Source organism: Nelumbo nucifera, chromosome 2, assembly GCF_055504915.1.
Source record: "Nelumbo nucifera cultivar China Antique chromosome 2, China Antique-T2T, whole genome shotgun sequence".
In the NCBI taxonomy this organism is placed as follows: Eukaryota; Viridiplantae; Streptophyta; class Magnoliopsida; order Proteales; family Nelumbonaceae; genus Nelumbo; species Nelumbo nucifera.
In genome coordinates, this window is record NC_142650.1 from 32900717 (window position 1) to 32908942 (window position 8226).

General features: G+C 38.1%; 1 pseudogene; it reads right to left on the reverse strand.

The window, feature by feature from the left end:
* Positions 1 to 711: 711 nt before the first annotated feature.
* LOC148802077 (UDP-glycosyltransferase 71K2 pseudogene) lies at positions 712 to 2796 on the reverse strand (annotated as a pseudogene).
* Positions 2797 to 8226: the final 5430 nt, after the last annotated feature.

Here is an 8226-nt window from a genome sequence, read left to right on the forward strand (position 1 = left end):
CAATAATAGTTTCCCTCTATACCAATATGTAATGCTAAAATCAGCATGATCATATGCAGTTGGTTGCATCACCTGTTTGGTCAAATTTAGTACAAAGTCCACAGGGCACAGGTTGGATGGTTGGGTTCTTTATATGTTGGATGCTTCTGGCCTCCTCACATTCTTTCTGCTTACTTTTGGTGAAAATCATTTGATACTATGAATGCCAAAACTTTATATGTAATTAAAAAAGGAATTTGTATAGGTCGTCACCAGGGTTAAATGCCCCTGGGGATAAGGAACAACGTGGTGATGATGATGACCATGATGATAAAGGCTGCGATGACAAAGAGGAGAATGATAAAAGTAATCAATATGAAGATGGTGAGTTTCAAGATCTCATCGGAGATTCATAATTGAAATTAGCTCACTTTTTTGAGAGGATGGCCATGTCTTAAAGATGTAAAAGTTAGCTCACTTTTATGTCTTAAGGATGTAGTCAGATTTGAAGTTCATTTGTAACTTAACCTTTTCTCACTTTAAATTGTATTATATGTTTAATTTAATAATATATTATTGTAGGTATCCATGTAATTCCTGATAGAAGTTCGTGGAGAGAGAATTCTAACAATCTAACCATATTTTAACTTGTATACTTATCTTCTGTGACTCTGTCTTGCACTTTTTCTACATATTTTGCCTTTCTCCATCAAATGTTAATTTTTGTTATCCCTAACACTTTATGACAACATCCTAATGAAGAAAACCTATCGTCTCCCATTATAACAGTTCATTTTCAATATAGCACTTGCCCTGCATAGTAGTGCCTTGCATGCAGGTTTTACTTTGATACCAAAACTGCAATATGGGGATCATCAACACCTATCTTGATGCCTAGAGGCCATTAATGGTTTTTAACTTCTTTACGACTCTTGATCATGCATGACAATGTCAATTACAGAAGGGTATTTTAAGAGATTTTGCAAATAGGGGGGAAAGTTTTAGTCCATTTCCTAAAACTTAGGGATAGTTTAAGAAATTTTGTTTTTATTTGAGTTTTTGGTAGAAAATTATTGTTTTTAAGTCCACCCCACTGCTTTTTTTTTGTGTCTTCCATCTCCAACCATCGAGAAACACAGTAGGGAAGAAACCATGGGACCAACTTATTAATCACTGCATGTGGTAAGGCAAAACCTTATAAAATCTCTTAAACTATAACAGTAATGACACGTGGTATCCCTATTGTTAGTTATTATTTTGCCACATCTTTAAGTTTTTTGACAATTTTTATTGTCGTTAAATTGGGATAAAAAATTGAATTTACGTTTTTACCCTTCTGTTAACTCTCACTCAGGTTTGCCGTTGCTGTAAAACCTTTCCTGGCCTTCTCGTCTGCATCTTCTCCCACTTTGCTCGAGGCCAATGGCTATCTCTTTTACCTGGGCTTCATCAAAGTCGCCTATGCTGCCAAAGCATAGGAGCACCACCGACGACGGAGGCTGGTAGTCGAGCCATTTCATGATCTCGCTGTATTGGGTGTGGGTGTGGGTGTGGGTGCGGTCGGATAACGAGTGCGACAGACCCTCGAGTTGAAGCAACGGCCCAATCGAGTAGATCGCTGGTGTTTGACCATCAGACAGCGAGTTAACGGCATGGGATTCAAACTCTGCAAATGTGTTAATTATGATGCCCTTCGCCTCCTTGAACCTGCGACTGTGATAGACCAACTATGTATAGCCATCTTCCTTCCTGTTCCACAAGGGCTTAGGCAAGGAGAACGGAGGAACTGGGTTGACAAAGGTTGGGAATTTTAACTCAGTCTCCGCGTCCTTTAATTCGGTGCCAGTGGGAATCTGAGTATTGAGTGTTGGAAGTGGAGCATAAGACTGAGCAGCCCTGCAGTAGAAATGAAGAACAAGTACGAAGGGATTCCGAACTCATTTGCTACATCGATCATGGAGGTGCAGAAGAGATCAATCACCATCCCAGCGACTCGAACCGTGTCAGCACCAGAACCGGGTGACATAAGGTGGGTGAGAGCGTGCCTAACGTGTGGTTTGTAACTTTCAACGAAGAGAGATATGAACCCTTCTGGACCATTATAAACTTCTGACGACGGGGGATCCACATGAGGCAGACCAATGAAATGGATGCTAGGGTTGGAGGCAGCAAGGGATTCAACGTAAGGGTCAACACCGGAAAAAAATGGTGGCTTCATACACAGGACGGTGATGGAGAGGCAATCATCTTGATGGATAAGTCGCTTTGCGAGCTCAACCGTCGAGAACAGGTGACCAAACTCCATATACCGGAACGAACACGACCTCCATTTTCTCCATCGCTTCTCTCTCTTCTTGTTTTTCAATCCGTTGTAGTCGCAGCTCCTTATACCTTTTTATCTTCCACAAACATAAGAAGGAATCACGACAACCTTTGCCAATGGGTTTGATTGGTCAATTACATGAGAAATTGTACTTGCACACTTGTTTGGAAAAATTATTTTTTTCTTATAAAACCCAATTTTAAATTTGTCCGAGATTGGAAAATAATAAGTTTTGTTTTCAGTATTTTAATAGGAATTGATTTACACTCCTTAGAAAATGGTAGAGGAGAGTCTGGAGGTTTGATACCGTGCATGCGAGTATGTGTGAGAGGCGTGCACTCGCGTGGCTCGCGAAGGACGGCTTTGGTTTTGGTGAGATGCTGACAGTCACGATTCGATCAGGTGTGATCAAGAGGCACAATTCAAAGTTAACAGTCATTAATTGTTAACTACCTTTTAAACATTATGATTGTTCAAGGTGTCTTTTCTGAACCAACACCTACATTTTCTTCATACCTCTTCATAAACTATTTAAGGAGCATGAATCAGACTTCTAAAACATGTACTTTCGAAATTCACTCACTCTCTCTCTCTCTCTCTCTCTCTCTGGTCTGCTACAGTTTCACAGAAGGTTTCTTTGAAAACTCTTCAACTTTGCTGGTTGTAGATTCTCGCCCAAGGGTCTGTTGTATCCTAAGAACATATTTGCCTGTAACCCAACAACAAACTCAGTGAAACTGAGTGGGGGCAAGTAATGTTCTAAAGACAGTGTCTTCAAACGTGCCTCAGAACTTCTCCTCCAAAGTTTCGGTGACCCCATTTTCCAACAACCTTTAACCAGGTAGATTGGTTGTTGTGATTCAGTAAATGGGAGTTTAACCAGGTAGACTGTTTGACTGTTGGATCTCAGCTAGATCTAACATTTGAAAAAGCTTTTCTCCTTGTTTTCGATCGCTCCCAAATGGGAGTCTACTGGGCACAACCAACTCGGAACACCACGACCACAACCATAAGAACAAATGGCGAGAGTCATCGAAAACAATAGGTTTCTTCTCTTCTATCACAGTAGAGGCTTCGCTAGTCCACATTTGCCCTGTCGTCAGTTAGGAGGCCATCCTGAGAAGAGCGCCAGAGAAGAGTGGTGGTTGCAGCGGTTCTGAAGAGAACGAGAGGGGAGCCTACCTCTGCAGTTTTGGAGAAGAGCATCAATTTCGAAGAAAAGCGCCGGAGAAGAGCGGCGGTTCTGAGAGATCTACAGTTTTGGCCTTGCTGGTGCCATGGTGATGATCTGAGTGTGCATTCCTTGAGAAGAAAAGGAGAGCAGTGATTCTTGAGAAGAGTGTAAGAGAAAGTGGTGGTTGCAGTGGTTTCAAAGAGAACGAGAGGGGTGCTGACCTCTGCAGTTCTAGAGAAGAGCGACGATTTTGGAGGAGAAGAGCGATGACACCACGACTATCGTAAAAGGGTAGTTTAGGAATTATGGACAAAATTATCAATCACGTGATATCACATGCAAATGAGACCGACGATCGAATAACAACAGAGGAGGATTTAGACAATTGTTAGAAAACTTAAAAGTACCGCAAGACAATAGCTAAACAGTAAGGATAGTTTAAGAGATTTACCCAAGACTTAAAGCCTTCCTCATCAAAATAATTCTGTTGAACCAATTGCTCCATGAATTCAATCCTTTCAGGCCAAGGATGAATGGATTCAATTTCTTTATTGAACATATTATCTTTTTATTGACCTCCACTTCATTTCTGAAGCTTGGTTCGATTCAACAACACTTGAGTCCCTTAACCTCGAAGTCTCCACTTCGGATTTCTTTCACTTCTCTTGATGCGAGATTCCTTTGCAAAGTCTCCTCTTTGTTGCTTATCTCATTCTCAATGGCATCTATTTGGTCAAATACTAAGCACATACGATCTAAAAGGCTTGTTTTGGATTCAAGAGCTTGGGGCTCTGTTTCTATTTGCAAGAGAGAGGATTGAGCAATTGAGAAAGGCACACCCTGCCAGAACAAGAGAACCGGAAAAAGGCCTATTTGTCCTGATAAGAGAGCTAATTCCTACACTAGGGTTTTTGGAAGATAAATTCCGAATTCGAAGGATATCAGAAGAGAAAAAAAAAGTGTGGTATCACATGCGGATGATTCATGGATCACATGGGTCCCAATTAGACCTATTCATGGGCCGGGTAGCCCAATGGCCCAGCTTGCACCCCGGTTGGACTTGAACATGTAGTTAGGCCCGTGGGCCCAAAACACCAAGCCCGGTTGTGTTTCGGGCTGCGCTCGGGATTTGTGGCCTGAGCCCAACCCAGTCCGACTAACTTATATAATATGAAATATATAATATTTATTATAATATGCATATATATTAATAATTTAATATATAATTTTTATTTTTTTCTTTATAATCTCTCTTTCTCTCTCTCTCTCTCTCTCTCTCTCTCTTTCTCTTTGTTCAGCTGCTTTAGCAATATCAGCGGCATGAACTTTAGACTGAGCTCGGGCCCAGGCTTGGGCTTCAGGATTTTTATGAGGGCTGGGCTTGGGCCCAAGTTGTAGGCCCGATGGTTGGGCCGGGCTTGGGTTCGGGCCTTAAAAAAATTTGTTAATTAAGAGTGAAAGTCTGACCTGGCCCAGCCCGTGAACAACTCTAGTCCCAACTCATAGTCTAGTGGTTAGAAAAGGCATGGCATGTATTTGAAAATTTGAAGAATAATGAAAGATAAAAAAGATATTTCAATATTTTTGTTAATATTTAGTAATGATGTCAATTGTCAGAAACCCTAGGAATACAGAAATGGTAGATAGACATATATGTTCCTTCCTTTTCCCTACCTTTTTCATCCTTCCCCCACCTTTTCTTTCAAACCAAACACAACTTAAGCCATTTTGCAAATGGTAAGGGAAATTTTAGTCATTCCAAAAACTTTGGAGTAGTTAAAAGATTTATAAGAAAACAATAAATAAAATCCTTTATTAGTTAAATTTGATAGTGTTAAATTGCATCTTTACCTTTACTTGCATGAACATGTGTTTATCATGTGCCTCACACTAGCTTTTAAAAATTGAAAAAAAGTAAAGTAATGAGGATTATCTCCACTCCCATTACTTTTTTCTTGTGCACACAAATAAAAAAGGTTAATTACTTAAAATACTCCTGAACTATCTGATAAATTCTTAAAGACTCCTGAAATTTAAAAACCTACTTAAAGTTTTAGAATATGCCACTCTTTTACCTTTAACTATTATTCAATATTTTAAAATATGCCACTATTTTACATTTTTGCTACTTAGTGTTCCACCTAAAAATTTTATTTCTTAATTTCCATCGTCTTTGACACCTCAATTTAATGATGTTTTCTGATCTTGGATTTATTCTTCTCTATTTTTGTAACCGAATCAAATCACCACTAGTAGTGAACATACAATATTTTGTGATTGGCCTTCAAAAGCTAAAAGACTTCATTCAAAGGAGCCCCCTCTCCCTTAGACCTGTTTATGGACCGGGCTCGAGTCGGGCTTTTACTCATCATTAATGGAAATACACTAGGCCCGAGTCCGAGGCTGGCCCGACCAGCGAGCTTATAACTTGGACTCGAGCCTGGCCCTGATAAAAAGCCCGAAGCCCGACCTAATAAAAAAATTATAATTTTCCCTATTCAAATTAGAATTAAAAATTAAGATGTTTTTTTTTTTCATATTTAAATGAACAATGGGCTTACAAGATGGTTTTTTTTTCCTTTTCTTTTATGTTTTAAAATACAGTTTTACATTCTTAAATAAAAAAAATTATTCAAATGGACATAATCACATAACTCATTTTAAGTCTAATTTTAGGTTGGGCCAGGCCGGGCTATTTTGACAAAACCCAAGCTCGGCTCGAATTTATTGCGGGCCGGGCTTTTTGGCTCGAGTTTAAGCCCGCGGGCCTATAAACATGTTCAAGCCCGTCTAGGGGCCAGGCTGGCCCATCGGGCCACCTGGCCCATGAACAAGTCTACTCTCCCCCATAGGACTGACATTGTTCTTTTTACATCATTAATGAAATTTAGGGGTTTTTATTGTTCAGTTCACCCTTAAAAATTTGATACCAAATTTACGGGCAAGATGTGGTTTATAGGAGGATTACTAATAGACTAGGAGGGGGCTGCAAAAAAGATTTCTGAAAAGAATTACAATCCAAAAATCCCTAAATTTTAACAGTAACGCCCCTCCATTAAGAGTAAATTTTGGGATTAATAAAAGTGAATCTTTAAAAAAAGAAAAAATTGTGGAGAGGCTTTGACCTCTCGATACCCATAGCCAAAAATTCATTAAATTATCAACCAAAAAAATTGACAAAGGAAATCAGAAAATGTTTACCAACATTCCCAACAGTATACAGCGATGGGAAGATAATCAGAAAAGGCATCAATACATGACATCAGGTGGAAGACATGTTGTCAAGAGCCGTGTAATTTATTGGGATCCCATTTTTTTGCTCTGTCACTCGGCTGCTTATTCACGGTCAACATTTGAGAATTGGAATTAGGACTGCAAATAGATCAGATCAAATCGAATATAGATATGTCCGAAATTGATTTATTAACAATCGAATCTGAATCGGATCATATCAGTCGAATATCTAGAGGGTTCTTCGGATTATAATTGGATATTAAATATTATTAATAAGATGAACTAAAAATGACTTTAATAATATATTTTATGAACAAAATGATTTGAAAATTACTTGTACAAAACTTGAACATATGACAATTTAACAAAATACAATATTAAGACCAACTTCAATAATATATATAATATACATTTTAAGTATAAATAGGGGTAGATCCATATTTGATCCAATTATAAATGAATTTAATTCAGATGAGGCTTAATAGGATTGAATTTGAATTCAAAACCAGATAATCGAATACTGTTTGCAGCCGTAATTGGAATCCGAGGCCTTAACCCTATTGGAGTGCATAGTTTGTAGTGTTGCTTCATTCACCCCAAAAAGAAAGTCGTTTTTGTTGGATAGCATTAAGAGCTGAAGCATCCTCCTGATGTAAAGTCCTGAAAATGAGCTTACATGATCTTGCGCTTCTTCACTTCAATCAAAGCCATGAATAGCCTCATAAACTCAGGCATAGTCTCCGCGTGTTGCGTCTGTAGCCTTCAACTTATTTCCAAGCAGCGAATATATACTCGCTCAAGCTGATTTTTTTTTTCTTCTAATTGTTGTAGGTATCGATTTCGAATTGAGATTTTCTGTCAATAAAATGCATTTCAACCTTCTACTAATTTGATCTAATACTGCATATCTCATTTTGAGATTGGAATCCAGTGACCTATTATAAAAGTGAGACCCGCTATGTATGAGATATGCAATATAAAATCATATTAGTAGAGGGTTGGAACGTGTTTTGTTGACAGGTGAGCGAATTCATTGATTTTCTTAAAAACTAATATCATTGACATTAATGTTTCCTTGAAGATGAATTATCAATGGTCATTAGCATTGTTATTGAATTCCTTGAGCTGAAACCTGAAGAAGCATGAACTCATCCTAAATATCTGTAGTCTTTTCATATGACATAGATGCCATAGCGTCCTTGAGCGAGGAGAATCTCCCTTTTGCCAACAAGCTACAAGGATTTTTAGGGCCTGTTTGGTTTGAGCGTATGGTTGGAATTGGAATCACATATTCCGATATTCCTGATGCTTATTTGGTTTAGATGGAAATTGGAATCAAATTCCATTGCTTGGTTCATTTGGAGTTGGAATTAGAATCAAATGAAAATTTTCATTGTTTTATTAGTCTACTTCTTATTTTATTATTACTTATTAATATTTTATGAATAATTTGTGATTATTATTTTATTGGTATTTAATAATTAATATCTTAGTATTTATCATTAATTTATGAATA